The 27,525-nt window shown below is 46.4% G+C and overlaps 1 long non-coding RNA gene across 1 annotated transcript in view; it reads right to left on the bottom strand.

Moving 5' to 3' along the window:
* The window catches only part of LOC143844291 (uncharacterized), an 81,754-nt gene that overhangs the window by 1,458 nt on the left and 52,771 nt on the right, over window positions 1–27,525 (bottom strand). Inside the window, exon 2 of the long non-coding RNA XR_013233928.1 lies at window positions 2,459–2,570. This is a non-coding gene — a long non-coding RNA (uncharacterized LOC143844291). The remainder of the gene's footprint in view (window positions 1–2,458; window positions 2,571–27,525) is intronic.

Below are 27,525 nucleotides of genomic sequence, written 5' to 3' on the forward strand. Positions count from 1 at the left end.
GGTAGCAGCCTTGCACACCTCCTCCCCTGATACCCGCTAGGCAAATGCTGCTGAGGCGGCTGCACTCCACAGAGAATGCGCGGTGATGCCCTCCGGCACCTCCTTGCCCTGTAGGCCTCTACTATGCATGCCCATACTGTCCTGCTGATGGCAGCCTTGGTTAAGGACTGTCCCTTCTTGTCACCTGAGACCGCTATGAACAAGGTTTCCGACTGTCTGAAGTCACTGGTCCTAGCAATGTAAAACTTGAGGGCCCTTCTGACGTCCAGCTTATGCCAGACCCGTTCCTGATCCAAGCTAGGATGAGGAAAAAATGAGGGCAAGCTGATTTCCTGTGAAAGGTGAAACCTAGAATCCACCTTGGGCCTAAACAAAGAATTGACCCAAAGTACCACCCTGGATTCACGGAAAGTACAGAGATTTTTTGTCTGGAGAGCGCCCCTAATTCTGAAACTCTCCTAGCAGAGGTAACAGCCACCAGGAAAAGTGTCTTAAGGCTGAGCCTGGAAAGGGACACTGACCTAATCGGCTCAAACTCCTCCCGGGTCAACGCCGTGAGTACCAACCCCAAGTTCCAGGTGGGAAAGAGATATTTAGGTGGAGGTTCCGGTTTGGCAGCCCCCTTCAAAAATCTGACCCTGGGACAATAGGTCCTCCATCACTGGAAGTGACCAACATTTGCACTATCGCTGAAAATCACCATCGTCTGGCCCACCACGGAGCCACGAGGATGACCTTGGCCTGCAGGAACCAGATTCGTCTGAGAAGCTTTGGCAACACCGGAACTGGTGGAAAGGCGTACAGGGCCAGTCCGCCATCAGCGCATCCATCATCTCCGCCCTCGGATGGTAATACCGGCTGCAGGACCGGTCCACCTGGTGCTTCTTGCTGGACGCAAACAAATCCATTATTGGGCGACCGAAGCAGGCTGTGATGAGATGAAATGCTTCTCTGCTTAGAGACTATTCCACTTCTACCACCCATTGCCGACTGAGCCAGTCCGCTCGAGTGTTCAGCGTCCCTTGAATATGTTCTGCTCTCAATGATGCCAGATGCTGTTCCGACCACAACATCACCTTTCGGCCTCCTTTTGTACCTTTCCGGACCTGGAGCTGCCCTGGTGGTTCACATAAGCCTTGGTGGTCACATTGTCCATCCTGACCAGAACATGCTTCCCTTCTAGTTCCTGCTGAAAGAACTGTAGGGCTAGGACTATCGCTCTCAACTCCAACAGGTTGATCTGCTGCTTTCTCTCAGAAGGTGACCAAAGTCCCTGAGTGGGCGAATCGTCCATCGTAGCTCCCCATCCAGAGAGACTTGCATCCGTGTACACCTGCTGGAACTGATTGAAGAGGAACAGTTTCCCCTTGACCAGATTCGATTTGACTGTCCACCAGACCAAGCAGGCTTTGGTGTGCAGGTCCAACAAAACTGAGAGGTCTCTCTTCTTGGAAATGCTGCACTGAAAGGGACGTAGCGCTCTCTGCAGGGGTCTGGCTCTCGCCCACCCTCACTGCACTGCTTCCGCATTGGCGACTAACATTCCCAGGACACTGGCTAACTGGAGCAGTGAGGAATGTTTCACTAGGATAAACTGGGAGACCAGCTGAATGGTCTTTAAAACTTTGGCCTGGGGAAGAAACAGGTCACACCTGACTGTATCTATCACCACCCCCAAGTGCTCTAAGCGCTGTGTTGGGATCAAGGAACTCTTTTCCCGGTTCACTAGGAACCCAAACCGCTCCAGTACCTCTATGGACTTCTTGTTGACCTTTTCCACCAACTTGAGGTTGGGGGCGCGGATCAGGAGGTCGTCTAAAAAAGGACGAATATGGCAGGAAGAAGACTGGCTGAGAGGGGTGTTTCCCACAGGAAGACGGAATATTTAAATTACCTGCCTCCCTCAAATAGAGCTGGGAAACACCCATCAAGCTGTCCTCCTTACCCAGAGGGAGAACAAAGTAGTAATCTCTGCAGCTAACTAGATGCTGTCCAGCTAAGTATTAGTGTGGGAATCATGCCATTTTCTATTGGCTTAATTTTCTTTTATCATTATTCCGTAATTGCTATTAATCATATCACTGAGTTGGAAGGGACCTCCTGGGTCATCTAGTCCAACCCCCTGCACCATGCAGAACACCCATAACCCTATCACTGATAGTGTAACCTGCCACCCCCTTGAGCCTTCACAGAATCAGCCTCTCTGTCAGATGGCTATCCAGCCTCTGTTTAAAACTTTCCAAAGATGGAGAATCCACCACCTCCCAAGGAAGCCTGTTCCAGAGAAACTGCTCTGTCAGGAACTTCTTCCAGATGTTTAGACAGAATTTCATTTGAACCTGTCAAAAAGCTCCCTCTCCTGCTGAGCATTGCTTCTTCCAGTTCCCTGGCTTGGCGCATGTCCTCTGCCCCCTGCTCCACGAGGCATTGCCCCAGGAAAATAAGGACAGATATGCACCTCTGCCACCTCCTTTCCCTTTCCAGTCGCTCCTTGGTCGATTGCTCTCCAAGAGACCGCTCTGGTTCTTGTTCAGCTGCCTCCTGATCTGCCTCCTCTCCAGAGGTTACACCTGGACAAAGAAGAAAAGGGGGAAGGAGAGGAGGGTGAGTGCATGCCATTCTTCACACTACCACTCTTTGTTGTTCCACTCAGCACCCACCTCTGCCCAGCAGCAGGCCTCTTCCTGCCACTGAGGTGAGCCTTTCCCTGGCTGAGTAGGCGTGGTGCTCGTGGTCACCCCTGCTGCGAGCCATTGCAGGATCACATGGTCAGGACCCCCACACATTACAAGGGATATGCACCTCCGGACACTTCATGGTGTGTTGTCCCCTCGTACCTCCTGGTCAGAGCTGCACGCTGCACGCTTGGAGGTGTTGGTGGGATGTACTCTTGATAGCAAAAATCAGTCATACATTAATTTCATCCCATTGGTTCTGGTCCATCCCTCCGGGGCAAGAGAGAACAACTCTGCTCCACCCTCTATATGGCAGCCTTTTAAATACTTGAAGATGGTTATCAGATCCCCTCTCACTCATCTTCTCTCTAGTCTAAACAGACCAAGCTCCCCAACCTTTCTTCATACATCTTGATCTCCAAACACCCACCATCTTTGTTGCCCTCCTCTGGACACGCTCCAGTTTGTCAACATCCCTCTTCAACTGGGGGACCCAAAACTGAGCACAGTACTACAAGTGAGGCCAAACCAGAGCAGAGTAAAGCGGTACCATCACCTCCCATGATCTGGACACAATACTTGGTTTGATACAGCCCAAAATCCCATTTGCCTTTTTAGCCACCAAGTCATAGTGCTGACTTATGTTCAATATATGGCCTACTAAGATCCTTTTCGCACATACTACTGCCAAGTGTCGCCCATCCTATATTGGTGCCTATGGTTTTACCTACCTAAATGAAGAACTTTACATCTGTCTGTATTGAATTTCATTATTTTTCAGTTTAGACCAGTTCTCAAGCCTATCAAGATTATCCTGTATTCTGATTCTGATTCTGTCTTCTGTTGTGTTTGCTACCCCTCCCTGTTTAATATCCCCTGCAAATTTAAAAAGTATCCCCTCTAATACCTCATCCAAATCATTTATAATTATGTTGAACAATAGAGGCCCCAGGACACATCCTTGGGGCACTCCACTTGTTACTCTTCTCCAAGAGGATGCTGAACCATTAACAAGTACCCTTTGGATACAATCAGTCAACCAGTTATCAATCTACCCAACAGAATTAGGATCCATACCGCATTTTACCAACTTGTCAACAAGAATATCATGTGGAACCTTATCAAAAGCTTTATTGAAATCCAGATAAACTATGTCCACAGTATTCCCCTGATCCAGCAAGGTAGTCACTTTCTCAAAAAAGGAGACAAGTTTGGTCTGACATGACTTGTTCTTCTGAAACCTGTGCTGAGTCTTAGAAATCACAGCTCTCTGTTCCACCTGCTGAGGGACCGACTGTTTGATGAAATGTTCCAAATTTTTACTATCAACACAGGTCAAGCTGGCGATTCCTTTTTTCCCCCTTTCTTGAAGATGGGGACAACATTTGCCCACCTCCAATCATCTGGTACCTCTCCTATTCTCCAAGAAGTTTCAAAAATATTGGACAGAGGTTCAGAGATTACATCTGCAACTTCTTTTAGTGCTCTTGGATATTTGTACCATTTTTTAAAATTGCATGGCTCAAAACCTCTGGTTGAAGGAGTTTATTGTTAATACTAGATATTAAGCTCGCTGTAACCAAAATACAGCGGGGGCTAGTGGAGTGGGTGGCTGGAGGGGCAGAAGGAAGGGAGAAATAGAGGCAGAAAGAAAGATGGAAAGCAAGAAAGGGAGGAAGAGAGAAAGAGTTGAAGAGTGCGTTGGGGAGGGGTGGCAAGGAGTTTGGGGGGAGGCGAGGGGTCCATTGGTTGGGGCATGGCAGGGCCGCCGCTCCATGGGCCACATGGGAGGGTAGGTCGGGCAGCTGCCTACCTGGCTCGGTGGCTGCCAGGCTGGAAATGGCGGCAGGCAGGCAAAGGTGGGCTATGTTGGGGAGTGGGCGGTTCGTGAGGTGGGCTGACCAGCAGAGGGTCCAATCAGGCTGGTGCTTTGCGCCAGCCGATTGGGCCCTCCGCTGGTCAGTTCGGGGGCAGGAGGCCAATCGTTGCCCCCCCCCATCCTGGACCGACTCCTCCCACAGGGTCCTTACCTTTTTATTTATACCGCGGAGTGGTGTAAAGATAGGAATTTGGGTTCAATTCAAAAAGAAAATCTCAGTCCTGCCTAATATTGTTTAACTTTGCTCAGGATTTGAGTGTAAGAACTGGTGGATCAGAAAAGGAAATTTAAAAGAAATGTTAAAAGGTTATTTCATCTATATAGAACCAAAGCAGAGTCACAACCTTGTGGCAATGGTCAGTGGATTTAGAAGAGGGTGTTAACTAGAGGCCCAAACTAGCCCAATCTTGTTAGAGTTTGTAAGTTAGGGAAGGGGGGTCAGATCTCTAATAGGGGACCACCAAGGAAGAGTGGGGCTGCTGTGCAGAGGAAGGCAATGGCCATCCAGCTCTGCTTCTCTCCTGCCTGGAAACCCTCATGAAGTGGATCTTCAAGGGATCACCCATGAATTGGCTATTTCTCGATGGCACACTTTACCTTTTGTCATAGCCCTAATAGCCCTGGCTGTCAATCCTGTCTGAGCTCAGAAACTGCTGGGTCACTCCTTGGATGGGAGACCATTTATCATCAAGGAAGGCTAGGGCTACTGGGTAGAGGAAGGCAATGGCAATACACATCTGCCCATCTTTGTCCTAGAAAACTCCGAGTTGGATCTTCATGGGCTCACCATGAGCTGGTTGCAGCAGGATCACAGTAGGACAACAGATGCTCAGGGCTACATTCCTAAACTGGTATTTCTCTGTACCTTAAACCCTACCCCTATGCACACTCACTTCCGCACAAGCCTCCTGAAATCCATGTGCTTAGACTGGAGTAGCTATGTTAAGGCTGCATGGTTTGCTATTAGAGAGTACAACAGAGTTTGAAATACATCACATCTGTTAATTGGTTCTGGCCACTAGATTGCATTAATATTTTCATCATCCAGAACAGTTGGAGTTTTCCATTTGACTCAAGTTTGTTATTAAGCAAAGGAATTTAAAAAAAATGCATACCAAATAGAGAGAAGGGTTTCTTCTTAAATTAATGTACGGTAGCAGGATTTATAAAGAGGATTATATGGGGGGAAATTAAGAGGTGATTTATAAAGAGCTAAAAGAAAGTGATCCCAATTAAAAGTTCCTATTCTGGAATGGGGGTTTGAGTTAATCTTTGTCTCACAGGATGGCAAATGAGTATTTTTCAAAAACTTGCTAATTTGAGTTTAATGCTGACTGTTTAAATTAATGGGAAATTAGGTGGGTTGCACAGATATTTGTAACTGAAGACTTTTAGCATGAAATGGTCTCAAATTATTTCCAGGAAGAATTGAAAGTCTGGATTGTTGACCTTCAACACCTTAACCAACTTAGGACTGTTTCCCCCTATGTCAGCCTACCTGTCTCTTCCACCTCACAAGCAGATGGGCAGGGAAAGGTCACACAGCCAGGGGAGAATGCTTGTCAGGGATAAGCGGTAGGGTTGCCAACTCCAGGTGAGGAAATTCTTGGAGATTTGGGGGTGGAACTTTGGGAGGGCAGGGTTTGATTAGTGGAGGACCTCATCAGGGTATAATACAGTGCACTCTGAAAGGCATCCATTTTGTGGGGAGAGGCTGTGGCTCAATGGTAGAGCAACTGTTTGTCATGCAGAAGTCTCCAGGTTCAATGCTGAGAAAAGAAGGGGACTTGAGCCCCCAGCCAGGTGGATAATAAACGAGAACCCTTTCGCAAGAAAATGTCCCTCTGCTTCACTTTGGCTCCACAGGAGTAGAAGAGTGGTTGTGGGAGCCTGCAGACAGCAGAGGTAGTCTCTGGAGAAAACTCCCACTGGGAAAAGTGGGAAGACGGGGAGTAGCAGCCATGGGTCTGCAAGGGCCCCTTCCTTAAGTGAGAATCTAGAGCCGCTTTTCTCAACCTTTCTACCATTGGAAACCCCCAGAAACATTACTCAGGCTTCAAGAAAGCCCAGAAGTGGTGCAATTGTGCAGAGTATGGTTGGGAAGCAGAGCCCAATCTTGGGCCTGGATGGGGTGGGCCTAGGTCGGTCATTGGCCATGAGGAATGGGTGGGTTGACATGACCAAATATGGTCATATCTTTAGCACTTTTTGCTCCCTTTTATATTTTGGAAACAGCCTTCTGGGAGGAGACTGTCCGGGGCCCTGTCCGTCCGGTACATCCCTCCTGATTGGCCAGCGACCATACGGCCCATCCCCCACAAAGCCCGCAAGGCCAGTAGCCGCCATTTGGCCACTGGACGTCACTGGAGACAGCGGTCAGAGTCAGGGGCACTGGCCTGGAGAGGGGGTGACCGAGGGGCCTGCCTGCTGCTGCCCTCCCTGCCAGAAAACCTCTGCTGCTTGGGAATGGGAAATGAGGCCTTGACTGCTGCTCTGGGTCGGGGGCCGAGGGACTGTGGGCCATTCCAGTTCTCTCAGAGCTCTCAGCCCCACTTCCCTCATAGGGTGTCTGTTATTAGGAAAAAAGGAAAGTTGATTTTAAACTGCTTAGGGACAACTGAGGCCTGTTGGGTAACTGTGGGCCATTTAAGTTCTCTCAGACCTCTCTCTTAGTGTGTCTGTAATGGGGAAAGGGGGAAAATGTGATTTTAAACTGCTTAGAGACAACTGAAGCCTGCTGGGTGACTGTCGGCCATTCTAGTTCCCACAGACCTCTCAGCCCTACTTCTCTCATTGCTTGACTGTTTTTGGGAAAAAAGAAAAGATGAATTTAAACAACTTAGGGACAACTGAGGTCTGCTGGAAAACTGTGGGCCATTCCAATACTCACACTCAGCCCCACTTATCTCATAATTTACTTTTTATGGTGAGAGAAAGAAAAGCTGATTTTAAACTTAGGGAGAACTGAGGCCAGCTGGGTGAGGGTTGGACATTCCAGTTCTCTCAGACCTCTCAGCCGCACTTCTCTCATAATTTGATTGAAGAAGAAGACTTGGTTCTTATATGCCGCTTTTCCCTATCCGAAGGAGGCTCAAAGCAGCTTACAGTCGCCTTCCCATTTGTCTCCCCACAACAGACACCCTGTGGGGTGGGTGAGGCTGAGAGAGCGCTGATATCACTCCCCGGTCAGAACAGTTTTATTAGTGCCGTGGTGACCCCAAGGTCACCCGGCTGAGAGGTCTGAGAGAACTGGAATGTCCCACTGTCACCCAGCAGGCCTCAGTTGTCCCTAAATGACCTTTTCTTCCTTCCCCATAACAGACACCCTATGAGAGAGAGGTCTGAGAGAACTGCAAAGGCCCGCAATCACCCAGCAGGCCTCGGTTGTGCCTAAGTAGTTTAAAATCAACTTTTCATATTCTCCCCATAACAGTCACCCTATGAGAGAGGTCTGAGAAAACTGGAATGGCCAAGAGTCAGAGAAGTGGAGCTTAGAGGTCCATGAGAACTGCAATGGTCCACAGTTACCCAGCAGGCCTCAGTTGTCCCTAAGCAATTTAAAACCAACTTTTCGTCCTCTCCCCAAAACAGTCACCCTATGAGAGTGGTCTGAGAGAACTTAAATGGACCACAGTAACACAGCAGGCCTCAGTTGTCTCTAAGCAATTTAAAACCAACTTTTCTTTTTCCCCCATAACAGTTAAGGTATGAGAGAAGTGGGGCTCAGGGGTCTGAGGGAACTGGTGGCAGGGACTCATGGGAATCGTAGTCCATGGACATCTAGAGGGGTGACGTTTGATTGTCCCTCCAAGGCTAAGCAGTTTAAAATCACCTTTTCTCCCTTTCTCCATACCAGACACCCTATGAGAGAGGTCTAAGAGAACTGTGGCCTTTCAGATGTGCGTGGACTACACTGCCAGCAAATGGCTCATGGGAATTGTAGTCCATAGAAATCTAGAGGGACGAAGTTTGATTATCCCTGCTAGTCTAAGAAGTTTGAAATCATCTTTTCGTCTTCTCCCCATAACAGACACCCTATGAGAGAGGTCTGAGAAAACTGGAATGGTCCACAGTTTTTCCTACACAGTTTAAAATCTGTTCTCCCTAAGCAGTTTAAAATCAACTTTTCGTCTTTCCCTATGACAGATTGGCTATGAGAGAAGTGGAATGGCCCACAGTCCCCCAGCAGGCCTCAGTTGTCTCAATCTACGGATCACTACCCATTTGTGATGGTCCATGTGGGAACGAATGACATGTCCCTGAATACCATCTCTCCTATTAAAAAAGACTATCAAGATCTGGGGAGGAAGCTCAAGCAAATGGGGGCACAAGTGGTATTCTCTTCAATCTTGCCTGTCAAGGGAAGAGGAATGCGTCGGGAGAGGAAGATAATGGAGGTGAATCACTGGCTGCGTAGTTGGTGCCGGCAGGAGAGATTTGGTTTCTGGGACCATGGGATAGGCTTTCTTGAGGAAGGCCTACTAGCACCTGATGGACTGCACTTATCGAAACTGGGGAAGAATGTGTTTGGCAGGAACCTGGGGAGATTCATCAGGAGAGCTTTAAACTAAAGCCACAAGGGGAAGGAGACGATCAACATAGGGAGTGTAAGGAAGGAGAACGATCGGGGCCAGCCCAACCGGCAAGGCCAGCTCATAGGGAACCAAAAGTAAAAGGATTCAGATGTCTTTATACTAACGCCCAAAGCATGGGCAATAAAAAGGAAGAGCTGGAACTTCTCATGCTGATGGAAAGGTATGATCTAGTAGGCATCACAGAAACTTGGTGGAATGATTCTCATGACTGGAATGTAATGGTGGATGGATATGAACTGTTCAGAAAAAACAGAATAGACCGAAGAGGTGGAGGAGTGGCACTGTATGTGAGGAAAGGGCTTACCTGTCAGGAAATTCTAGTGAAGGAGAGCATATCTACAGTGGAAAGCATCTGGGTGAAAATAAGCGAGGGGAAAACAAACAGTGTGGTGGTTGGTGTCTGCTACCGACCGCCTGACCAACGAGAGGATGTGGATGCTGCACTTTGTGAGCAGCTTGAGAAAATATCCAAGCGTCAGAACCTTGTCATCATGGGTGACTTCAAACTCTGCGAAGCGTCCTCAGTCATACAACTTTCTGACCTGCCTGGCTGACAATTTCATTTATCAAATGGTAGATGAACCCACAAGAGGTTCAGCCATACTGGACTTAATATTGACCAACAGGCAAGAGTTGGTGGATGAGGAGAAGGAGATGGGGACCCTAGGAGGAAGTGACCATGTCCTCATAGAATTCCTTTTGAGATGGGGAGACAAGGAAGCTTGTAGCCAGACGCGGATGTTGGATTTTCGTAGGGCAAACTTTAATAAACTCAGAGACATGATGAGTGTCATACCATGGACGAGAATGCTGGAAGGGAGCATGTGAAGGGTGGGTGCTACTCAAACAAGAGCTATTGCATGCTCAATCAATGACTATCCCAGAAAGACGAAAACACTGCAGGAGCTCTAAGAAGCCTATTTGGATGAACAGAGAACTTCAAGAGGAAAAAAGAAAGAAAAGGAAAATGTTCAGGAAATGGAGGGAAGGACAGAGCTCTAAAGAAGAGTACCTACAGGTTACTAGGCACTGTAGATCAATCATAAGAAAGGCCAAAGCTGAGAGTGAGCTAAGATTGGCCAGGGAAGCCCATTGTAACAAGAAAAGATTTTTCAGTTATGTGAGGAGCAAACGTAAAGTAAAGGAGGCAATAGGCCAACTGTTGGGTGTGGATGGACAAACTCTAATGGAAGATGCAGAGAAAGCAGAAAGGCTTAGTGCCTATTTTACATCTGTTTTTTCCCACAGGTCAAAGTGTTTAGGCACATCTAGCGATGGCCGTAGCCAAAGGTTAGTGTCTGAGTGACAGGTTAACATGGATAGAGAGGTTGTCAAGAGGCATTTAGCTGCACTGCATGAGTTCAGATCCCCTGGTCCGGATGAAATGCACCTGAGAGTACTCAAAGAACTTTCCAGAGAACTTGCACAGCCCTTGTCCATCATCTTCGGAACCTCTTTAAGAACTGGAGATGTCCCGGAGGACTGGGAGAGAGCAAACGTTATTCCGATCTTCAAAAAAGGGAGGAAGGATGACCCAGGAAACTACAGACCAGTGAGTCTGACCTCTGTTGTGGGGAAGATAATGGAGCAGATATTAAAGGGAGCGATCTGCAAACATCTGGAGGACAATTAGGTGATCCAAGGAAGTCAGCATGGATTTGTCTCCAACAGGTCCTGCCAGACCAACCTGGTTTCCTTTTTTGACCAAGTAACAGGTTTGCTGGATCGTGGAAATTCAGTTGATGTCGTTTACTTGGATTTTAGTAAAGCTTTTGACAAGGTTTCCCACGATGTTCTGATGGATACGTTGAAGGACTGCAATCTGGATTTTCAGATAGTTAAGTGGATAGGGAATTGGTTAGAGAACCGCACTCAAAGAGTTGTTGTCAATGGTGTTTCATCAGACTGGAGAGAGGTGAGTAGCGGGGTACCTCAGGGCTCGGTGCTCGGCCTGGTACTTTTTAACATATTTATTAATGATCTAGATGAGGGGGTGGAGGGACTACTCATCAAGTTTGCAGATGACACAAAATTGGGAGGACTGGTAAATACTCTGGAAGATAGAGACAGAGTTCAACGAGATCTGAACACAATGGAAAAATGGGCAAATGAGAACAAGATGCAATTTAATAAAGATAAATGTAAAGTTCTGCATCTGGGTCAGAAAAATGACAAGCATGCCTACTGGATGGGGGATACGCTTCTAGGTAACACTGTGTGTGAACGAGACCTTGGGGTACTTGTGGATTGTATAAACATGAGCAGGCAGTGTGATGCAGCGGTAAAAAAGGCAAATGCCATTTTAGGCTGTATCAACAGGGGCATCACATCAAAATCACAAGATGTCATAGTCCCATTGTATCCGGCACTGGTCAGACCACACCTGGAGTACTGTGTGCAGTTCTGGAGGCCTCACTTCAAGAAGGACGTAGACAAAATTGAAAGGGTACAGAGGAGAGCGACGAGGATGATCTGGGGCCAAGGGACCAAGCCCTATGAAGATAGGTTGAGGGACTTGGGAATGTTCAGCCTGGAGAAAAGGAGGTCGAGAGGGGACATTAGCCCTCTTTAAGTATTTGAAAGGTTGTCACTTGGAGGAGGGCAGGATGCTGTTTCTGTTGGCTGCAGAGGAGAGGACACGCAGTAATGGGTTTAAACTTCAAGTACAATGATATAGGCTAGATATCAGGGGGAAAAATTTCACAGTCAGAGTAGTTCAGCAGTGGAATAGGCTGCCTAAGGAGGTGGTGAGCTCCCCCTCACTGGAAGTCTTCAAGCAAAGGTTGGATACACACTTTTCTTGGATGCTTTTCTTTCTCTTTCCATAACAAGCAAACTATGAGAGAGTTGGGAATGAGACATCTGAGAGAACTGGAATGTCCCATCCTCATTTGCTGGCACAGGTTCACAGGTTATGGGGAGAGATAGGAACGGTGATTTTAAACTGCTTAGGGACAACAGAGGTCTGCTGGGTGACTGTGACCCATTCCAGTTCTCCAAGACCTCTCTCATAGGGTATTTGTGATAGAGAAAAGACAAAAAGATGATATCAGGGATAATCAAAGTTTGCCCCTGTACAGGGGAGAGCAACAAAGATGATCTGGAACCAAGCCCTATGAAGATAGGTTGAACTACAATCCCCATGATCTCCTGCCACCATTTGCTAGCAGAGCCTCATGGGAATCATAGTCCACAGACACCTGAAAGGTCACAGTTTGAATAACTCAACCTTAGAAACAACTGAGGCCTGCATGCTGACAGTGGGTTATTCTAGTTTTCACAGGCCTCTTAGCCCCACTTCTCTGATAGCTTCAATGTTATGGGGAGAGATAGGAAAGGTGATTTTAAACTGCTTAGGGACAACTGAATTCTGGTGGGTGACTGTGGGTCATTCCAGTTCTCTCAGACCTCTCAACCCCACTTCTCTCATAGCCCATCTGTTATAGTAAAAGAAGAAAAAGTGATTTTCAACTGCTTAGGGAGAACTGAGGCATGCTGGGAAACTGTAAGCAATTTCAAGCCTCACAGACCTCTTAGCCCCACTTCTGTCATAGCTCCCTTGTTATGGGGAGAGACAGGAAAAGTGATTTTAAACTGCTTAGGGACAAATGAGGCTTGCTGGGTTATTGTGGGCCATTCCAGTTCTCTCAGATCACTCTCATAGGGTTCCTGTTATGGGGAGAGGAAAAAAAGGTCGTTTTAAGCTACTTAGGGACAAACTGAGGCCTGCTGGGTCACTGTGGGCCATTCCAGTTCTCAAAGACCTCTCTCATTGGGAGTTTGTGATGGGGAGAAAACAAAAAGATGATTTTAAACTGCTGAGACCATCAGGGATAATCAAAGTTCGCCCCTCTAGATGTCCATGAACTACAATCCCCATGACCTCCTGCCCCCATTTGCTGGCAGAGGCTCACGGGAATCGCAGTCCACAGACATCTAAAAGACCACAGTTTCTTCAACAAATACAATTGGAAGTTATTATTTGTGAATGTAATGTAATCTATTAACATGTAATATTGGAGATGGCTCAATGTATTTTTTATTGTAATGGATTATGAATAAAATTTGAAATTATATATAAAAATAAATAAATAAAACACCAGTTTCACTAACCCAACCTTAGGGACAACTGAGGCCCACTGGGTAACTATTGGCCATTCCAGTTCTCTCAGACCTCTCTCACAGGGTGTCTGTTATGTGGAGATGATAAAATGACGATTTTAAGCGGCTCAGACGAGAAGGGATAATCAAACTGCACTCCTCCACATTTCCATGGACTACAATTCCCATAAGCCCTTCCAACATTTGCTAGCAGAGGCTCATGGGAGTTACAGTCCACAGACATCTCAAAGGCCACAGTTTGACTAACCCAACCATACAGACAACTGAAGCCTGCTGGGTAACTGTGGACCATTGTAGTTCTCATGGACCTCGGAGCCCCACTTCTCTGGGAGCTTCCTTGTTATGGGGAGAAATATGAAAGTTGAAGAGAAAAAGCAATTTTAACCTGCTTAGAGGCAACTGAGGCTTGCCAGGTATCTGTAGTCAATTCTAGTTCTCACAGCCCTCTTAGCCCCACTTCTCTGATAGCTTCATTGTTATGGGGAGGGGAAGAAAATGTGACTTTAATCTACTTAGGGACAAACTGAGGCCTGCTGGGTGACTGTGGGCCATTCCAGTTCTCTCAGACCTCTCTCATAGGGTGCCGGTTATGGGGAGAACACGAAAACTAAAATGTTCCTTATGTTCATTGTTGTGGCGTGTCTGTATCTTATTTTGAAGGGATGTTTAAACATTAACATAACGATCTCAAAGGCCACAGTTTGACTAATTCAACCTTAGAGACAACTGAGGCCTGCTTGGTGATCGTGGACCATTCCAGTTCTCGCTCACAGGGTATGTTATATGGAGAAAAAAGATGATTTGAAGGTGTTTGGACAAGAAGGGATAATCAAATTGCACTCCTCTACATTTCCATGTACTACAATTCCCATAAGCCCCTACCAGCATTTGCTAGCAGACGCTCATGGGACTTACAGTCCACAGACATCTCAAAGGCCACAGTTTGACTAATTCAACCTTAGAGACAACTGAGGCCTGCTTGGTGATCGTGGACCATTCCAGTTCTCGCTCACAGGGTATCTCTTATATGGAGAGAAAAGATGATTTGAAGGTGCTTAGACAAGAAGGGATAATCGAACTGCACTCCTCCACATTTCCATGGACTACAATTCCCATAAACCCCTGCCAGCATTTGCTAGCAGAGGCTCATGGGACATATAGCCCACAGACATCTCAAAGGCCACAGTTTGACTAATTCAACCTTAGAGACAACTGAGGCCTGCTTGGTGATCGTGGACCATTCCAGTTCTTGCTCACAGGGTATGTTATATGGAGAAAAAAGATGATTTGAAGGTGCTTAGACAAGAAGGGATAATCAAACTGCACTCCTCCACATTTCCATGGACTACAATTCCCATAAGCCCCTGCCAGCATTTGCTAGCAGAGGCTCATGGGACATATAGCCCACAGACATCTCAAAGGCCACAGTTTGACTAACCTAACCATACGGACAACTGAGGCCTGCTGGGTAACTATAGACCATTGCAGTTCTCATGGACCTCTGAGCCCCACTTCTCTGACAGCTGCCTTTTTATGGGGAGAAATATGAAAGTTGATTTTAAACTACTTAGGGACAAATCGAGGTCTGCTGAATGACTGTGGGCCACTTAAGTTCTTCCAGACCTCTCCCATAGGTTGCCTGTTATGGGGAGAGGAAGAAAATGTGACTTTAATCTACTTAGGGACAAACTGAGGCCTGCTGGGTAACTGTTGGCCGTTCCAGTTCTCTCAGACCTCTCTCATAGGGTGTCTGTTATGTGGAGAAAATGATGGTTTGAAGCTGCTTAGACTAGAAGGGATAATCAAATTGCACTCCTCTACATTTCCATGTACTACAATTCCCATAAGCCCCTACCAGCATTTGCTAGCAGACACTCATGGGACTTACAGTCCACAGACATCTCAAAGGCCACAGTTTGACTAATTCAACCTTAGAGACAACTGAGTCCTGCTTGGTGATCGTGGACCATTCCAGTTCTTGCTCACAGGGTATCTGTTATATGGAGAAAAAAGGTGATTTGAAGGTGCTTAGACAAGAAGGGATAATCAAACTGCACTCCTCCACATTTCCATGGCCTACAATTCCCATAAGCCTCTGCCAGCATTTGCTAGCAGAGGCTCATGGGACATATAGCCCACAGACATCTCAAAGGCCACAGTTTGACTAATTCAACCTTAGGGACAACTGAGGCCTGCTTGGTGATCATGGACCATTCCATGATCACAGGGTATCTCTTATATGGAGAAAAAAGATGATTTGAAGGTGCTTAGACAAGAAGGGATAATCAAACTGCACTCCTCCACATTTCCATGGACTACAATTCCCATAAGCACCTGCCAGCATTTGCTAGCAGAGGCTCATGGGACATATAGCCCACAGACATCTCAAAGGCCACAGTTTGACTAACCTAACCATACGGACAACTGAGGCCTGCTGGGTAACTATGGACCATTGCAGTTCTCATGGACCTCTGAGCCCCACTTCTCTGACAGCTGCCTTTTTATGGGGAGAAATATGAAAGTTGATTTTAAACTGCTTAGGGACAAATGGAGGTCTGCTGAATGACTGTGGGCCACTTATGTTCTCCCAGACCTCTCCCATAGGTTGCCTGTTATGGGGAGAGGAAGAAAATGTGACTTTAATCTACTTAGGGACAAACTGAGGCCTGCTGGGTAACTGTTGGCCGTTCCAGTTCTCTCAGACCTCTCTCATAGGGTGTCGGTTATGTGGAGAAAATGATGATTTGAAGCTGATTAGACAAGAAGGGATAATCAAACTGCACTCCTCCACATTTCCATGACCTACAATTCCCATAAGCCTCTGCCAGCATTTGCTAGCAGAGGCTCATGGGACATATAGGCCACAGAAATCTCAAAGGCCACAGTTTGACTAATTCAACCTTAGAGACAACTGAGGCCTGCTTGGTGATCATGGACCATTCCAGTTCTTGCTCACAGGGTATCTCTTATATGGAGAAAAAAGATGATTTGAAGGTGCTTAGACAAGAAGGGATAATCAAACTGCACTCCTCCACATTTCCATGGACTACAATTCCCATAAGCCCCTGCCAGCATTTGCTAGCAGAGGCTCATGGGAGATATAGCACACAGACATCTCAAAGGCCACAGTTTGACTAATTCAACCTTAGAGACAACTGAGGCCTGCTTGGTGATCGTGGACCATTCCAGTTCCCGCTCACAGGGTATCTGTTATATGGAGAAAAAAGGTGATTTGAAGGTGCTTAGACTAGAAGGGATAATCAAATTGCACTCCTCTACATTTCCATGTAGTACAATTCCCATAAGCCCCTACCAGCATTTGCTAGCAGACACTCATGGGACTTACAGTCCACAGACATCTCAAAGGCCACAGTTTGACTAATTCAACCTTAGAGACAACTGAGGCCTGCTTGGTGATCGTGGACCATTCCAGTTCTCGCTCACAGGGTATCTCTTATATGGAGAAAAAAGATGATTTGAAAGTGCTTAGACAAGAAGGATAATCAAACTGCACTCCTCCACATTTCCATGGACTACAATTCCCATAAGCCCCTGCCAGCATTTGCTATCAGAGGCTCATGGGACATATAGCCCACAGACATCTCAAAGGCCACAGTTTGACTAACCTAACCATACAGACAACTGAGGCCTGCTGGGTAACTATGGACCATTGCAGTTCTCATGGACCTCTGAGCCCCACTTCTCTGACAGCTCCCTTTTTATGGGGAGAAATATGAAAGTTGATTTTAAACTGCTTAGGTACAAATGGAGGTCTGCTGAATGACTGTGGGCCACTTAAGTTCTCCCAGACCTCTCCCATAGGTTGCCTGTTATGGGGAGAGGAAGAAAATGTGACTTTAATCTACTTAGGGACAAACTGAGGCCTGCTGGGTAACTGTTGGCCGTTCCAGTTCTCTCAGACCTCTCTCATAGGGTGTTGGTTATATGGAGAAAATGATGATTTGAAGCTGCTTAGACTAGAAGGGATAATCAAATTGCATTCCTCTACATTTCCATGTACTACAATTCCCATAAGCCCCTACCAGCATTTGCTAGCAGACACTCATGGGACTTACAGTCCACAGACATCTCAAAGGCCACAGTTTGACTAATTCAACCTTAGAGACAACTGAGGCCTGCTTGGTGATCGTGGACCATTCCAGTTCTCGCTCACAGGGTATCTCTTATATGGAGAAAAAAGATGATTTGAAGCTGCTTAGACTAGAAGGGATAATCAAACTGCACTCCTCCACATTTCCATGAACTACAATTCCCATAAGCCCCTGCCAGCATTTGCTAGCAGAGGCTCATGGGACATATAGCCCACAGACATCTCAAAGGCCACAGTTTGACTAATTCAACCTTAGGGACAACTGAGGCCTGCTTGGTGATCATGGACCATTCCATGATCACAGGGTATCTCTTATATGGAGAAAAAAGATGATTTGAAGGTGCTTAGACAAGAAGGGATAATCAAACTGCACTCCTCCACATTTCCATGGACTACAATTCCCATAAGCACCTGCCAGCATTTGCTAGCAGAGGCTCATGGGACATATAGCCCACAGACATCTCAAAGGCCACAGTTTGACTAACCTAACCATACGGACAACTGAGGCCTGCTGGGTAACTATGGACCATTGCAGTTCTCATGGACCTCTGAGCCCCACTTCTCTGACAGCTGCCTTTTTATGGGGAGAAATATGAAAGTTGATTTTAAACTGCTTAGGGACAAATGGAGGTCTGCTGAATGACTGTGGGCCACTTATGTTCTCCCAGACCTCTCCCATAGGTTGCCTGTTATGGGGAGAGGAAGAAAATGTGACTTTAATCTACTTAGGGACAAACTGAGGCCTGCTGGGTAACTGTTGGCCGTTCCAGTTCTCTCAGACCTCTCTCATAGGGTGTCGGTTATGTGGAGAAAATGATTATTTGAAGCTGCGTAGACAAGAAGGGATAATCAAACTGCACTCCTCCACATTTCCATGACCTACAATTCCCATAAGCCTCTGCCAGCATTTGCTAGCAGAGGCTCATGGGACATATAGGCCACAGAAATCTCAAAGGCCACAGTTTGACTAATTCAACCTTAGAGACAACTGAGGCCTGCTTGGTGATCATGGACCATTCCAGTTCTTGCTCACAGGGTATCTCTTATATGGAGAAAAAAGATGATTTGAAGGTGCTTAGACAAGAAGGGATAATCAAACTGCACTCCTCCACATTTCCATGGACTACAATTCCCATAAGCCCCTGCCAGCATTTGCTAGCAGAGGCTCATGGGAGATATAGCACACAGACATCTCAAAGGCCACAGTTTGACTAATTCAACCTTAGAGACAACTGAGGCCTGCTTGGTGATCGTGGACCATTCCAGTTCCCGCTCACAGGGTATCTGTTATATGGAGAAAAAAGGTGATTTGAAGGTGCTTAGACTAGAAGGGATAATCAAACTGCACTCCTCTACATTTCCATGTACTACAATTCCCATAAGCCCCTACCAGCATTTGCTAGCAGACACTCATGGGACTTACAGTCCACAGACATCTCAAAGGCCACAGTTTGACTAATTCAACCTTAGAGACAACTGAGGCCTGCTTGGTGATCGTGGACCATTCCAGTTCTCGCTCACAGGGTATCTCTTATATGGAGAAAAAAGATGATTTGAAAGTGCTTAGACAAGAAGGATAATCAAACTGCACTCCTCCACATTTCCATGGACTACAATTCCCATAAGCCCCTGCCAGCATTTGCTATCAGAGGCTCATGGGACATATAGCCCACAGACATCTCAAAGGCCACAGTTTGACTAACCTAACCATACAGACAACTGAGGCCTGCTGGGTAACTATGGACCATTGCAGTTCTCATGGACCTCTGAGCCCCACTTCTCTGACAGCTCCCTTTTTATGGGGAGAAATATGAAAGTTGATTTTAAACTGCTTAGGTACAAATGGAGGTCTGCTGAATGACTGTGGGCCACTTAAGTTCTCCCAGACCTCTCCCATAGGTTGCCTGTTATGGGGAGAGGAAGAAAATGTGACTTTAATCTACTTAGGGACAAACTGAGGCCTGCTGGGTAACTGTTGGCCGTTCCAGTTCTCTCAGACCTCTCTCATAGGGTGTTGGTTATATGGAGAAAATGATGATTTGAAGCTGCTTAGACTAGAAGGGATAATCAAATTGCATTCCTCTACATTTCCATGTACTACAATTCCCATAAGCCCCTACCAGCATTTGCTAGCAGACACTCATGGGACTTACAGTCCACAGACATCTCAAAGGCCACAGTTTGACTAATTCAACCTTAGAGACAACTGAGGCCTGCTTGGTGATCGTGGACCATTCCAGTTCTCGCTCACAGGGTATCTCTTATATGGAGAAAAAAGATGATTTGAAGCTGCTTAGACTAGAAGGGATAATCAAACTGCACTCCTCCACATTTCCATGAACTACAATTCCCATAAGCCCCTGCCAGCATTTGCTAGCAGAGGCTCATGGGACATATAGCCCACAGACATCTCAAAGGCCACAGTTTGACTAATTCAACCTTAGGGACAACTGAGGCCTGCTTGGTGATCATGGACCATTCCATGATCACAGGGTATCTCTTATATGGAGAAAAAAGATGATTTGAAGGTGCTTAGACAAGAAGGGATAATCAAACTGCACTCCTCCACATTTCCATGGACTACAATTCCCATAAGCACCTGCCAGCATTTGCTAGCAGAGGCTCATGGGACATATAGCCCACAGACATCTCAAAGGCCACAGTTTGACTAACCTAACCATACGGACAACTGAGGCCTGCTGGGTAACTATGGACCATTGCAGTTCTCATGGACCTCTGAGCCCCACTTCTCTGACAGCTGCCTTTTTATGGGGAGAAATATGAAAGTTGATTTTAAACTGCTTAGGGACAAATGGAGGTCTGCTGAATGACTGTGGGCCACTTATGTTCTCCCAGACCTCTCCCATAGGTTGCCTGTTATGGGGAGAGGAAGAAAATGTGACTTTAATCTACTTAGGGACAAACTGAGGCCTGCTGGGTAACTGTTGGCCGTTCCAGTTCTCTCAGACCTCTCTCATAGGGTGTCGGTTATGTGGAGAAAATGATTATTTGAAGCTGCGTAGACAAGAAGGGATAATCAAACTGCACTCCTCCACATTTCCATGACCTACAATTCCCATAAGCCTCTGCCAGCATTTGCTAGCAGAGGCTCATGGGACATATAGGCCACAGAAATCTCAAAGGCCACAGTTTGACTAATTCAACCTTAGAGACAACTGAGGCCTGCTTGGTGATCATGGACCATTCCAGTTCTTGCTCACAGGGTATCTCTTATATGGAGAAAAAAGATGATTTGAAGGTGCTTAGACAAGAAGGGATAATCAAACTGCACTCCTCCACATTTCCATGGACTACAATTCCCATAAGCCCCTGCCAGCATTTGCTAGCAGAGGCTCATGGGAGATATAGCACACAGACATCTCAAAGGCCACAGTTTGACTAATTCAACCTTAGAGACAACTGAGGCCTGCTTGGTGATCGTGGACCATTCCAGTTCCCGCTCACAGGGTATCTGTTATATGGAGAAAAAAGGTGATTTGAAGGTGCTTAGACTAGAAGGGATAATCAAACTGCACTCCTCTACATTTCCATGTACTACAATTCCCATAAGCCCCTACCAGCATTTGCTAGCAGACACTCATGGGACTTACAGTCCACAGACATCTCAAAGGCCACAGTTTGACTAATTCAACCTTAGAGACAACTGAGGCCTGCTTGGTGATCGTGGACCATTCCAGTTCTCGCTCACAGGGTATCTCTTATATGGAGAAAAAAGATGATTTGAAAGTGCTTAGACAAGAAGGGATAATCAAACTGCACTCCTCCACATTTCCATGGACTACAATTCCCATAAGCCCCTGCCAGCATTTGCTATCAGAGGCTCATGGGACATATAGCCCACAGACATCTCAAAGGCCACAGTTTGACTAACCTAACCATACAGACAACTGAGGACTGCCGGGTAACTATGGACCATTGCAGTTCTCATGGACCTCTGAGCCCCTCTTCTATGACAGCTGCCTTTTTATGGGGAGAAATATGAAAGTTGATTTTAAACTGCTTAGGGACAAATGGAGGTCTGCTGAATGACTGTGGGTTCTCCCAGACCTCTCCCATAGGTTGCCTGTTATGGGGAGAGGAAGAAAATGTGACTTTAATCTACTTAGGGACAAACTGAGGCCTGCTGGGTAACTGTTGGCCGTTCCAGTTCTCTCAGACCTCTCTCAAAGGGTGTTGGTTATATGGAGAAAATGATGATTTGAAGCTGCTTAGACTAGAAGGGATAATCAAATTGCACTCCTCTACATTTCCATGTACTACAATTCCCATAAGCCCCTACCAGCATTTGCTAGCAGACACTCATGGGACTTACAGTCCACAGACATCTCAAAGGCCACAGTTTGACTAATTCAACCTTAGAGACAACTGAGGCCTGCTTGGTGATCGTGGACCATTCCAGTTCTCGCTCACAGGGTATCTCTTATATGGAGAAAAAGGATGATTTGAAAGTGCTTAGACAAGAAGGGATAATCAAACTGCACTCCTCCACATTTCCATGGACTACAATTCCCATAAGCCCCTGCCAGCATTTGCTATCAGAGGCTCATGGGACATATAGCCCACAGACATCTCAAAGGCCACAGTTTGACTAACCCAACCATACAGACAACTGAGGCCTGCTGGGTAACTATGGACCATTGCAGTTCCCATGGACCTCTGAGCCCCACTTCTCTGACAGCTGCCTTTTTATGGGGAGAAATATGAAAGTTGATTTTAAACTGCTTAGGGACAAATGGAGGTCTGCTGAATGACTGTGGGTTCTCCCAGACCTCTCCCATAGGTTGCCTGTTATGGGGAGAGGAAGAAAATGTGACTTTAATCTACTTAGGGACAAACTGAGGCCTGCTGGGTAACTGTTGGCCGTTCCAGTTCTCTCAGACCTCTCTCATAGGGTGTCGGTTATGTGGAGAAAATGATGATTTGAAGCTGCTTAGACAAGAAGGGATAATCAAACTGCACTCCTCCACATTTCCATGGCCTACAATTCCCATAAGCCCCTGCCAGGATTTGCTAGCAGAGGCTCATGGGACATATAGCCCACAGACATCTCAAAGGCCACAGTTTGACTAACCCAACCATACAGACAACTGAGGCCTGCTGGGTAACTATGGACCATTGCAGTTCTCATGGACCTCTGAGCCCCACTTCTCTGACAGCTGCCTTTTTATGGGGAGAAATATGAAAGTTGATTTTAAACTACTTAGGGACAAATCGAGGTCTGCTGAATGACTGTGGGCCACTTAAGTTTTCCCAGACCTCTCCCATAGGTTGCCTGTTATGGGGAGAGGAAGAAAATGTGACTTTAATCTACTTAGGGACAAACTGAGGCCTGCTGGGTAACTGTGGGCCGTTCCAGTTCTCTCAGACCTCTCTCATAGGGTGTCGGTTATGTGGAGAAAAAAGGTGATTTGAAGGTGCTTAGACTAGAAGGGATAATCAAATTGCACTTCTCTACATTTCCATGTACTACAATTCCCATAAGCCCCTACCAGCATTTGCTAGCAGACACTCATGGGACTTACAGTCCACAGAAATCTCAAAGGCCACAGTTTGACTAATTCAACCTTAGGGACAACTGAGGCCTGCTTGGTGATCATGGACCATTCCAGTTCCCGCTCACAGGGTATCTGTTATATGGAGAAAAAAGGTGATTTGAAGGTGCTTAGACTAGAAGGGATAATCAAATTGCACTCCTCTACATTTCCATGGACTACAATTCCCATAAGCCCCTACCAGCATTTGCTAGCAGACACTCTTGGGACTTACAGTCCACAGACATCTCAAAGGCCACAGTTTGACTAATTCAACCTTAGAGACAACTGAGGCCTGCTTGGTGATCGTGGACCATTCCAGTTCCCGCTCACAGGGTATCTGTTATATGGAGAAAAAAGGTGATTTGAAGGTGCTTAGACTAGAAGGGATAATCAAATTGCACTCCTCTACATTTCCATGTAGTACAATTCCCATAAGCCCCTACCAGCATTTGCTAGCAGACACTCATGGGACTTACAGTCCACAGACATCTCAAAGGCCACAGTTTGACTAATTCAACCTTAGAGACAACTGAGGCCTGCTTGGTGATCGTGGACCATTCCAGTTCTCGCTCACAGGGTATCTCTTATATGGAGAAAAAAAACATGATTTGAAAGTGCTTAGACAAGAAGGATAATCAAACTGCACTCCTCCACATTTCCATGGACTACAATTCCCATAAGCCCCTGCCAGCATTTGCTATCAGAGGCTCATGGGACATATAGCCCACAGACATCTCAAAGGCCACAGTTTGACTAACCTAACCATACAGACAACTGAGGCCTGCTGGGTAACTATGGACCATTGCAGTTCTCATGGACCTCTGAGCCCCACTTCTCTGACAGCTCCCTTTTTATGGGGAGAAATATGAAAGTTGATTTTAAACTGCTTAGGGACAAATGGAGGTCTGCTGAATGACTGTGGGCCACTTAAGTTCTCCCAGACCTCTCCCATAGGTTGCCTGTTATGGGGAGAGGAAGAAAATGTGACTTTAATCTACTTAGGGACAAACTGAGGCCTGCTGGGTAACTGTTGGCCGTTCCAGTTCTCTCAGACCTCTCTCATAGGGTGTTGGTTATATGGAGAAAATGATGATTTGAAGCTGCTTAGACTAGAAGGGATAATCAAATTGCATTCCTCTACATTTCCATGTACTACAATTCCCATAAGCCCCTACCAGCATTTGCTAGCAGACACTCATGGGACTTACAGTCCACAGACATCTCAAAGGCCACAGTTTGACTAATTCAACCTTAGAGACAACTGAGGCCTGCTTGGTGATCGTGGACCATTCCAGTTCTCGCTCACAGGGTATCTCTTATATGGAGAAAAAAGATGATTTGAAGCTGCTTAGACTAGAAGGGATAATCAAACTGCACTCCTCCACATTTCCATGAACTACAATTCCCATAAGCCCCTGCCAGCATTTGCTAGCAGAGGCTCATGGGACATATAGCCCACAGACATCTCAAAGGCCACAGTTTGACTAACCTAAACATACAGACAACTGAAGCCTGGTGGGTAACTATGGACCATTGCAGTTCTCATGGACCTCTGAGCCCCTCTTCTATGACAGCTGCCTTTTTAGGGGAGAAATATGAAAGTTGATTTTAAACCTCTTAGGGACAAATCGAGGTCTGCTGGACGACTGTGGCCACAAGTTCTTCCAGACCTCTCCCATAGGTTGCCTGTTATGGGGAGAGGAAGAAAATGTGACTTTAATCTAATTAGGGACAAACTGAGGCCTGCTGGGTAACTGTGGGCCGTTCCAGTTCTCTCAGACCTCTCTCATAGGGTGTCGGTTATGTGGAGAAAATGATGATTTGAAGCTGCTTAGACTAGAAGGGATAATCAAATTGCACTCCTCTACATTTCCATGTACTACAATTCCCATAAGCCCCTACCAGCATTTGCTAGCAGAGGCTCATGGGAGTTACAGTCCACCGACATCTCAAAGGCCACAGTTTGACTAATTCAACCTTAGAGACAACTGAGGCCTCCTTGGTGATCGTGGACCATTCCAGTTCTCGCTCACAGGGTATCTCTTATATGGAGAAAAAAGATGATTTGAAAGTGCTTAGATAAGAAGGGATAATCAAACTGCACTCCTCCACATTTCCATGGCCTACAATTCTCATAAGCCTCTGCCAGCATTTGCTAGCAGAGGCTCATGGGACATATAGCCCACAGACATCTCAAAGGCCACAGTTTGACTAATTCAACCTTAGGGACAACTGAGGCCTGCTTGGTGATCATGGACCATTCCATGATCACAGGGTATCTCTTATATGGAGAAAAAAGATGATTTGAAGGTGCTTAGACAAGAAGGGATAATCAAACTGCACTCCTCCACATTTCCATGGACTACAATTCCCATAAGCACCTGCCAGCATTTGCTAGCAGAGGCTCATGGGACATATAGCCCACAGACATCTCAAAGGCCACAGTTTGACTAACCTAACCATACGGACAACTGAGGCCTGCTGGGTAACTATGGACCATTGCAGTTCTCATGGACCTCTGAGCCCCACTTCTCTGACAGCTGCCTTTTTATGGGGAGAAATATGAAAGTTGATTTTAAACTGCTTAGGGACAAATGGAGGTCTGCTGAATGACTGTGGGCCACTTATGTTCTCCCAGACCTCTCCCATAGGTTGCCTGTTATGGGGAGAGGAAGAAAATGTGACTTTAATCTACTTAGGGACAAACTGAGGCCTGCTGGGTAACTGTTGGCCGTTCCAGTTCTCTCAGACCTCTCTCATAGGGTGTCGGTTATGTGGAGAAAATGATTATTTGAAGCTGCTTAGACAAGAAGGGATAATCAAACTGCACTCCTCCACATTTCCATGACCTACAATTCCCATAAGCCTCTGCCAGCATTTGCTAGCAGAGGCTCATGGGACATATAGGCCACAGAAATCTCAAAGGCCACAGTTTGACTAATTCAACCTTAGAGACAACTGAGGCCTGCTTGGTGATCATGGACCATTCCAGTTCTTGCTCACAGGGTATCTCTTATATGGAGAAAAAAGATGATTTGAAGGTGCTTAGACAAGAAGGGATAATCAAACTGCACTCCTCCACATTTCCATGGACTACAATTCCCATAAGCCCCTGCCAGCATTTGCTAGCAGAGGCTCATGGGAGATATAGCACACAGACATCTCAAAGGCCACAGTTTGACTAATTCAACCTTAGAGACAACTGAGGCCTGCTTGGTGATCGTGGACCATTCCAGTTCCCGCTCACAGGGTATCTGTTATATGGAGAAAAAAGGTGATTTGAAGGTGCTTAGACTAGAAGGGATAATCAAATTGCACTCCTCTACATTTCCATGTACTACAATTCCCATAAGCCCCTACCAGCATTTGCTAGCAGACACTCATGGGACTTACAGTCCACAGACATCTCAAAGGCCACAGTTTGACTAATTCAACCTTAGAGACAACTGAGGCCTGCTTGGTGATCGTGGACCATTCCAGTTCTCGCTCACAGGGTATCTCTTATATGGAGAAAAAAGATGATTTGAAAGTGCTTAGACAAGAAGGGATAATCAAACTGCACTCCTCCACATTTCCATGGACTACAATTCCCATAAGCCCCTGCCAGCATTTGCTATCAGAGGCTCATGGGACATATAGCCCACAGACATCTCAAAGGCCACAGTTTGACTAACCTAACCATACAGACAACTGAGGCCTGCTGGGTAACTATGGACCATTGCAGTTCTCATGGACCTCTGAGCCCCACTTCTCTGACAGCTCCCTTTTTATGGGGAGAAATATGAAAGTTGATTTTAAACTGCTTAGGTACAAATGGAGGTCTGCTGAATGACTGTGGGCCACTTAAGTTCTCCCAGACCTCTCCCATAGGTTGCCTGTTATGGGGAGAGGAAGAAAATGTGACTTTAATCTACTTAGGGACAAACTGAGGCCTGCTGGGTAACTGTGGGCCGTTCCAGTTCTCTCAGACCTCTCTCAAAGGGTGTTGGTTATATGGAGAAAATGATGATTTGAAGCTGCTTAGACTAGAAGGGATAATCAAATTGCACTCCTCTACATTTCCATGTACTACAATTCCCATAAGCCCCTACCAGCATTTGCTAGCAGACACTCATGGGACTTACAGTCCACAGACATCTCAAAGGCCACAGTTTGACTAATTCAACCTTAGAGACAACTGAGGCCTGCTTGGTGATCGTGGACCATTCCAGTTCTCGCTCACAGGGTATCTCTTATATGGAGAAAAAAGATGATTTGAAAGTGCTTAGACAAGAAGGGATAATCAAACTGCACTCCTCCACATTTCCATGGACTACAATTCCCATAAGCCCCTGCCAGCATTTGCTATCAGAGGCTCATGGGACATATAGCCCACAGACATCTCAAAGGCCACAGTTTGACTAACCCAACCATACAGACAACTGAGGCCTGCTGGGTAACTATGGACCATTGCAGTTCTCATGGACCTCTGAGCCCCACTTCTCTGACAGCTGCCTTTTTATGGGGAGAAATATGAAAGTTGATTTTAAACTGCTTAGGGACAAATGGAGGTCTGCTGAATGACTGTGGGTTCTCCCAGACCTCTCCC

This window comes from Paroedura picta, chromosome 9, assembly GCF_049243985.1.
Source record: "Paroedura picta isolate Pp20150507F chromosome 9, Ppicta_v3.0, whole genome shotgun sequence".
Taxonomy (NCBI): Eukaryota; Metazoa; Chordata; class Lepidosauria; order Squamata; family Gekkonidae; genus Paroedura; species Paroedura picta.